This window comes from Cebus imitator, unplaced genomic scaffold (genome assembly GCF_001604975.1).
Source record: "Cebus imitator isolate Cc_AM_T3 unplaced genomic scaffold, Cebus_imitator-1.0 Scaffold201, whole genome shotgun sequence".
NCBI classification, from domain to species: Eukaryota; Metazoa; Chordata; class Mammalia; order Primates; family Cebidae; genus Cebus; species Cebus imitator.
In genome coordinates this window covers 3,296,011-3,304,292 of record NW_016107516.1, presented here as the reverse complement: position 1 = coordinate 3,304,292, position 8,282 = coordinate 3,296,011, and the positions used below count along the sequence as shown (strand labels likewise).

Here is an 8,282-nt window from a genome sequence, read left to right as displayed (position 1 = left end):
TGGAAAAAAGAAAAAGTCATTTGATCAGAAAATAACAGAATTATTCATGAAAAACCTCACTCTTTGCTTTTTCAAAAGCAAATTGCTGGTAGAGAGAATTGATTACTTCTATTTATGGCAAAGGGCAAAGAGTGGAGTTTTTCATGAATAATTCTGGGGTCATTTTTATCTAACATCTTATAAATGATCCAAAACAGAAGCGCAGAGTGAAATCTCACAGTTCAGAAGCATGCAACTCTTACAGACAGTGAAGGGACAAGTGAATGAAGATAAGCAGTAGTAAATTTTTCAGAATCTGCAATGGGCAGTATAACATATAGAGAGCCCTTTAGAGGTAGAGACCATGTAACTTCATTCAACTCTCTATCTCTAGCTCCAATCACATGATAGAGACTCCAATATTTTTCCATAGATAAAAGAAGGAAAGTTTGTAAAATGGAAAACCAAAAAGTTAAGTCAAGGACAGCAATCTATGATACTAAAGAATTATAAGCTTAAGAACAGTCCATTTTTATTTACATCTCTGCAAAAGAACAAGAAAATGGATGGAAAAAGTGAGCTCAATATGACCCTGGGACTAAGATCACAAAGTCTTATGCAGTTCAGTGCAGCAAACATTGAGCATACAAGGAGACCCTGCTATAGATAGACTTGAAGTGAATGGCAGTAAAGGGACCTGGATTAAATAATTAAACTCCCCAGTTGAACATAATTGAGCTCCTTACAACTCTCTAATTTTAGTTAGCTATTTGCACTTGGCTTACACTCTGATAAATATTCACCCTTGTAATAAGCAACTTTATGAAAGACAATGGCTAAACAGAGAAGTTAGAACAAGAGATTAACTTTTGAAAAATTCCAAATTTTTGTACTGAAATTTTTTTTTTCAGCTTTGATTTCATAGACTGCATTTTCATGGCCACATTTGGCATGTTTCTCTGTCCCTTTGGTTTTCTGCAAATTGATAGTTTTACAGGTTCCAGCAGATTTAGGTTCAACTTTAGCAAAAATATTATTTGAGGATATGTTTCTTTTAAGAAGACTCTCAACTGTCTTTCAGAGGCCAATGTGATGCGAAAAAAGTTCACTTAAATAATATCATTTTAGGGGTGTATTTCAGAAAAAATATAACTCATAAATAAAATATTTATTTACTCATTTTACTCCAAATAGCTGTACAGACAATTCCAAAAATAGTTGCAAAGACTTTTTTTTTAAAAGCACTGTCATTGAAATAAATGTAAGACACTCTCAAGGTGACAATTTTTTTGTGAGGTATGAAATTCCCTGTATGTTTGGAAAATTAATCCTTGTTGCTGTGACTTTACTATTTTATGATCCTGATTCTCAAAAGTTAAAAGCCTAGTTAGGGATCCACAACAGACATAATAAAATGATTAAAGAATACAAACAAATGCATTAAAAGGTACTTAATAAAATGTCCTCGGAAGTAGGTGGCAATGCCTTAATTGTCTCACATGTTGTCAGGCCCAAGTGCCTCTTCCATCTTTGTCATCGTGAGTGCTAACTTTCTCTCCTTTTATACAACACAGTAAAATGTCCTTGAGAAGACGTAATTCTCACAAAAAAAAAAAAAAAGAGAGTATTTTTTTTATTTGGGGAATATCCAATACTATTAAAATCTTGATAACTAAGCCAAATTTGAAAACCTATAGTTATTGGCAGGAAGAAATGCTTGAGGACAGTCATTTGATGACTCTTGAAAGAAACAGAATGGCGAGGGGAAACAAGGAATTATTAAAATTATTTACATTTCCAAAATTCAATGACTATACAAATGTTTAGACAAGTTACATCTGTGCTTGATTTTAGATTCTTATTTCACACATCAAACAGATGTAATACTGTCTTGTTGAATGTAGCAAAGTTAAACATAAATAATATTGATTGTATTCACTATAAATAAATAGACTGATTTTAATAACTGCTATAAAAATAGCTTAGGAAGCAGTGGGTTTTAAAAAAATTCTAAGTTAATACAATATCAGAATTGCATTAAAAGAATCTTTTAGAGTGTGAGGAAATGTGTTTACAAGAGGTTATCAGTAGTTAAGCTAATCAAGAAAGAAACTCAACAGAACTTTTAGTCCAAGGACATTCCTTTATCAAGATTTTTTTCATTTAGGAGTTCTCCAATCAGTCATTCTGAGAATTACCATATATGTCCTCATGAGATGTACTTATCAATGGAATATAAAATAAACCATATGATAAAATATCCTTTAATTCTCTGATGGTATTCAGTGTGGGACAACGTGATGCGGCAACGGGTAGAAGAACATAACCTGGAAATTGCCTGATGAAAGTTTTGTGTAGGCAATATATAAAACATCTGTTTGCCACCCCATGTCCAGCCACATGATAGATCCTATGAAATACTCCTGAATTGTGTCCACATAAATATCGCCTTTAATTGTACTCTGGGCCTATAACAGATCAGGATATCTATCAAGAGTAATCATGATGTAAAAAGAAAGTATGAGTGCATATTTATGTGTCTATGATTTTTTATTTATTTCGGATGAGACTGTGACTATGTTTTGTGTTCACTGAAAATTTACCTACCCTTTTCTCCCTGCCTTTTCATATAGTTAAAAGATAGCAGCAGTTTAATTTATCCTCCTGACATTTGCTTAAACATATTTCTAATGATCTAGGCAATGTATTGTAGCTAATGCATCTTACTTGACCTATCAGGAGTATTTGACACTCTTAATCACTTCTTATTCATTGAAACTCTTCTGTCTTGGCTTCCAGGACCCCACACTTATCATTTCCCCCTCCACAACACTGAATGCTCCTTTGTCCTTTTCTAGCTATTTTTCATCCCTTTGACCTCCAGCCATCAAAGTGCCCAAGGATGAGTCCATTGATCTTTGCTTTACCTACACTCCCTCTCTTGGTGATCTTATGCAGTCTAAAAATTTAAATACTAGCTATGCCAAACACTCCCAAATTTAGACTTCCAGCCTACTTTTCTCTCAAACTGCAATCTTATATTCCCAACTCCCTCTTCAGGACCTTCACTTTAATATCAAATAGACAACTCAAATGCAACATGTCCCAAACTGTAGTTCTGTATCTCAGTCCCAACCTACATTCTGCAATCTTCTCCATCTGGTAAGTGTGATGTAAATCGTTCTGGTTGCTGAGACCGGCCCACTAGAATCAGCGATGGTTCTTCTTTTCCTCTCAAGTCTCAAATTCAATCTCAGCAAATCCTGTTGATTCTATTTTCAAAATATGTCCATAACTGGCTTTTTCTTCACTTCCCAGGTGCTGATACAAGTTCCAAATCATCATTATCTATTACCAAGATTAAATCTGTAGCTTTGTAACTGGTTTCCCTGCTCCAATCTTGGCCACAGCCCATCTACCCCTTACCAATCTGTTTTCAACCCAGAAGCCAGAGAGATTCTTTTAAGCCTAAGTCATGGCATGAAACTCTTCCCAAACTTCTCTTATCTTTCCTAGATTAAAATCACTCCAGAATGAAAGAAAGAGACAGAGTTAGAGAGGAAATGGAGCTGGGCACCTATCATGAGGGCTCTGAAGGCCTTCTTCAGAGCTTGGGATTCTGTGGGAGACGGGAGATTTTGCAATGTTTTTAGCAGACTATTTTATGTCAGAGAGTGATAATAGCTCCAAGAAAAGTAAAGCAGAGAAGTGGGGAAGGAGAGACTGGTGTGAGAGGTGATGGCAAAAACTGCAATTATTTTTGCACCAACCTAGTAATATTAAACAGACTGAGTCAGCAAAAACCTAAAACCCAGAAGGGAGTATGAATGAAACCCAGAAGTTGTATGAATATCTGGAGGTATGTTATTCTAAGAAGAAGAAACAGTAAATGTAAAGGAAGGCCCTAATTTGGGAGTATAGCTTACTTATTCAAAGAAATTTTACTTCACATGATATGCATTTAATAACAACTTGTTGAATAAACAATTAGATAACTCTTAATTTAGATGTAATTACTTATATTGACCCAAACTTTAAAATTATTTTCAGTGGCCCAATTTCATAATTAATACAGTCCCAATAAATGTCAGAATCTACTGGCTTTCGTTTTTCACATGCCATTAGGTAAAGAGACAGAAAATGTTCTAAGGACACATTTAAAAAATCCTTTTCTGACAACTCCAGTCCTCCCAGTCTGGAGAAGTATCCCTTCCCTGTGCTATTATGCTTTACTATGGTATGTTAACCCTCATGATACTGGATGTACTTGTGTCTAACCCCACTATTAAGATTTTAGGAGTTAATAAATAAATTATTCCTTGTTTAAGAAAGGTAGACACAGGAATTGAACACATAGATTTTAAGATGTTAGTTGTATTACTGACTTACCAAAAGAAGAAAAAGTTTGGAATAAAGATGTATGACCAAATAATCATGATAATATTCATTACTGAGTTAGATATCTAATACTCATTTTACTAGATGTCATAGTTGGACTAACATTGGCTTTGTCTGATCCGTGGAAAATTCTCCTTTTACTGCCTAACGGAAAGCTGATATGAGCATTTGCTTCCTGCAGGCAGAAGAGTCTAGATCTGAGTACTTCCACAGGGGTGAAGCCATGTATGCCTAGTACTCAATCCTAAATTCTCCATCAGATAAAACATTTAACCTTCTCTGGGGAGGATTGGTAAAAAAGCAGAGAAAACCCAAGATTGATTATTTTCTTCAACAGTATTAAGCCATGAAGTCTCAACACTCATGGATGCCTGTCTATCATGTTCTCCATTTAATTCTCAGTGCTTACGAAAGTGCCTGGTATACAAAAAGTGAAAAATAAATACTGGATTAAATAACTAGTTAAATATTATGGCAAAAATCTAGTATTATCCTTACCTCACTCCCCAAAATCTAAACCAGACAAAATTTTCCAGAGGAGGCAAGCTAGATGGAATATATGCTTAAGCTTCTTGCTTAGTTTCCATAGCATCCTACCAATACTGTCAAAACTTACTTTTATGTCTACTTTACAATTAATCACCAAGATAATATTTCTCATTCCTCTAGAAAAACTACACATTGAGAAAAATGTTAAGAACCACTCTCTTGTTTTGGATAAATAGGAGCCAAGTACTGGCCAGAGGTACGGAATGGGTGATCAGAGTGATCCAACACAGTAGACATGTAAGGAACATATACCATCTAACTGAGGTGTCACTCCAAATAAACCAAGTAGAGAAATAAAAATCCAATTTATTTTTAATTTTAACTGTGATGGCTATATAGTAGGTATATATATTATGGGATATCAAATATGAGATATTTTGATACAAGCATACGATGCATAATAATCACATGAGGGTAAATGGAGTATCCATCACCACAAGCATTTATCCTTTTTTGCGTTACAGACAATCCAATTTACTTTTTTGGTTATTTTTAACTGCACCATAAATTACTGTTGACTATAGTCACCTTGTTGTTCTATCAAATATTAGATCTCATTCATTCTATTTTTTTGTACCCATTAACTATTCCTACTTTCCCCAACCTTCACTACGTTTGTAACCTCTGGTAACCATCATTCTACTCTCTATCTCTGCAAGTTCAATTATTTTAATTTTTATATCTCACAAATAAGCAAAAACATGTGAAGCTTGTCTTTCTGTACCTGGCTTATTTTACTTAACCAAATGACCTCCAGTACCGCCTATACAGCTTCAAAAGACAGGATATCATTTTTTTAATGATTAAATAGTACTCCATTGTGTACATGTACCACATTTCCTTATTCATTCCTCTGTTGATGGAAACTTAGGTTATTTCCAATTCTTGGCTATTGCAAATCATGCTGCAGTAAACATGGGAGTGCAAATATCTCTTCAAGACACTGATTCTCTTTTTGGAAAGCATATACTTAGCAGTGGGATTACTGAATTATAAGTTGGTTCCTTTTTAGTTTTGGGGGGAACCTCCAAATTATTCTCCATAGTGATTATAATAATTTATGTTCCTACCAACAGTATACAAAGGTTCCTTTCCTTCACATGCCGCCAGTATTTATTATTACCTTTCTCTTGAATAAAAGCCATTTTATTGGGATGAGATGATATATCATTATCGTTTTGATTTGCATTTCTCTGACAATCAATTATATTGAGCGCCTTATCATATATCTATTTGCCATCTATGTCTTCTTTTGAGAAATGTCTATTCAGATTTTTTGCCCATTATTAAATCAGATTATTAGATGTGTTCCTACAGAGTTGTTTGAGCTCCTTACATATTCTGGGTTTTAATACCTTATTAAATGCATAGTTTGCAAATATTTTCTTCCCCTATTTGGGTTATGTCTTCACCCTGTTGCTTCCTTTACTATGCAGAAGCTTTTTAACTTGATGTGATCCCATTTGTTCATTTGTGCTTTTGTTGTCTGTGTTCATATAACTCAATAAACTTCACCCAGTCCAATGTCTTAGAGAGTTTCCCCAAAGCTTTAATTTTATAGTTGAAGGTCTTAAATTTTAAGTCTTTAGTTCATTTTGATTTGATTTTTACATATGGTGAGACATAGGGGTGTAGTTTGATTTTTCTGCATATGGACATTTACTTTTCCCAGCATCACTTATTGAAAGGCTGTTCTTTCCCCCAAAGTACATTCTTGGCACTTCTGTTAAAAATGAATTCAGTGCAGATGTATGAATTTATTTCTGGATCCTAATGTATTCAATTGGTCTATGTGCTTCTTTTTATTACAGTACCATGATGTTTTGGTTACAACAGTTATGTAGTATAATTTGAAGTCAGGTAATGTAATACCTCCAGTTTTGTTATTTTTGCTCAGGATGGCTTTGGCTAGTCTGGATCTTTTGTGGTTCCATGTAAATTTTGGAATTTTTTTTTTCCAATTTTCTGTGAAGAATATTATGGTATTTTGATATAAATTGTATTGAATCTGTAGGTTGCTTTGGTTAGTATTGATATTTTAATTATATTGATTCTTCTAATCCATGAACTTGGAATATCTTTTTATTTCTTATGTTTTCTTCAATTTCTTTCATCAGTGTTTCACAGCTTTTGCTGTAGACATCTTTCACTTCTTTGGTTAGTTATTAGGTATTTTATTTTATTTGTAGTCTTTTCAAGTGGGATTTTTCCTTGATTTCTATTTCGTTTGTTTGCTTTGAGATGGAGTCTCACTCAGTTGCCCAGGCTGGAGTGTAGAGTGCAGTGGCACAATTTTGGCTCACTGCAACCTCTCCCTCCTGGGTTCCAGGGATTCTCCTGCCTCAGCCTCCTGAGTAGCTGGGATTACCAGGATGCACCACCATGCCTGGCTAATGTTTTTTTTTGTATTTTTAATAGAGATGAGGTTTCACCTTGTTGACTAGGCTGGTCTTGAACTCTTGACCTCAGGTGATCTGCTGGTCCAGGCCTCCCATATTCCTTAATTCTTTTTCAGATTGTTTGCATATGGAAATGCTACTGATTTTTGTATGCTGATTTTTATCCTGCAATTTTACTGAATTTTTTTAACAGTTCTATCATTTTTTTGCTGGAGTCTTTAGGTTTTTCGAAACATAAGATTATCTCATCTGGAAACAAGAATAATATGACTTCTTCCTTTCCAATTCGGATGCCCTTTATTTCTTGTCTGATTACTCTACCTAGGACTTCCAATGTTGAATAACATTGGTAAAAGTGAGCATTCTTCTCTTATTCCAGATCTTAAAGGGAAGGCTTTCGGTATTTCATTCACTATGATACAATCTATGGGTCTGTCATATATGGCTTTATCGTGTTTTGGTATTTTTTTAATGATTTTTTTTATCATGATGGGATGTTGAACTTCATTAATTAGGTTTTCAGCATCAATTGAAATGACCATATGCGTTTTGTCTTTCATTCCATTGATATAATGTATCACATTGATTGTTTTGGATATATTGAAGTATCCTTGCATCCCCAGAATAAATTTTGCTTGGTAATAATTATGGTTAATGTAATATGTTGTTGAATGTGGTTTGCTAGAAATCTGTGGAGGCTTTTTACATCAATATTCATCAGGGATATTGGCCTGTAGCTTGCTTTCTTTGGTATGTTCCGTCTGCTTTTGCTATCAGGATAATACTGGCCTCATAGAACAAGTTTGGAAGTATTTTCTGCTCCACTTTTTTTTGAAGGAGGATGAGGAGAATATTTTGAGTAGCATTGGTATTAGTTCTTCTTAAAATGTTTGTAAAAATTAACTGTAAAGCCATGGGGTTCCGGGTTTTTCAGTGCTGCCAGATGTTTCATGTTTC

The 8,282-nt window shown here is 34.3% G+C and overlaps 1 non-coding gene across 1 annotated transcript; it reads right to left on the bottom strand.

Moving 5' to 3' along the window:
* Positions 1-1,422: 1,422 nt before the first annotated feature.
* On the bottom strand, positions 1,423-1,551 carry LOC119474011. The gene has a single exon (XR_005203297.1). It is a non-coding gene; the product is annotated as a U6atac minor spliceosomal RNA (small nuclear RNA).
* Between the last annotated feature and the right edge of the window lie 6,731 nt (positions 1,552-8,282).